Below are 741 nucleotides of genomic sequence, written 5' to 3'. Positions count from 1 at the left end.
TTCCAGTATTTCATTTGTTTCCCCTGAACTGATTCTGGACTCTCCTGACCCAGCAGATCCTGAACACAGAGTTCTGAAACAAACCGGGCCGCAGAGAGAACCGGGTCACTGGTACCTTTGGTTTGGATGAAGTGGATAGAGTGGCTGAAGATTCAGAACCGGGATGTCCTGTTTTCTGGACCGTCGTTCAGGAACTGGTGGCCCAGTCCGGAGCCACACTTGCCACACAGAACCTGTGAAGGAGAAACAGAAGGGCGTTAGTCCTTCATGGTTCTGGTTCTAGTCCTGGTCCTGGTCCTGGTCCTGGTTCTGGTCCCGATTGGACCTTGAAGGCGGTGAGGGTCTCCATCATCTTGGTTACTCTGTCTTCAATCAGCGTGTCGCTGAATGCCGGCCATGGAGACGAGCGGAGCGGCTGGAGAACAGGGGGAGCAGACATACAGTCCTGCATGGAGGAGGTCAGAGGTCATTCTGGAGGGAGGAGGTCAGAGGTCACTCTGGAGGGAGGAGGTCAGAGGTCATTCTGGAGGGAGGAGGTCAGAGGTCATTCTGGAGGGTAGCATCACTGCTGCAGCATCCAGATCAAATTCAACAGAATCATTTCTCATCAAAATTCTCTTCCTTCCTGGAGGGCGACTTGAAAGGTTCAGATACACAGCCTGTATTAATATTATTATTATTTTATAATAGTAATAGTAATAGTAATAATAATAATAATAATAATAATAATAATAATAATAA

This window comes from Poecilia latipinna, unplaced genomic scaffold (assembly GCF_001443285.1).
Source record: "Poecilia latipinna isolate Pla-1442-1.1 unplaced genomic scaffold, P_latipinna-1.0 Scaffold1578, whole genome shotgun sequence".
In the NCBI taxonomy this organism is placed as follows: Eukaryota; Metazoa; Chordata; class Actinopteri; order Cyprinodontiformes; family Poeciliidae; genus Poecilia; species Poecilia latipinna.
This window is presented reverse-complemented; position numbering follows the sequence as displayed.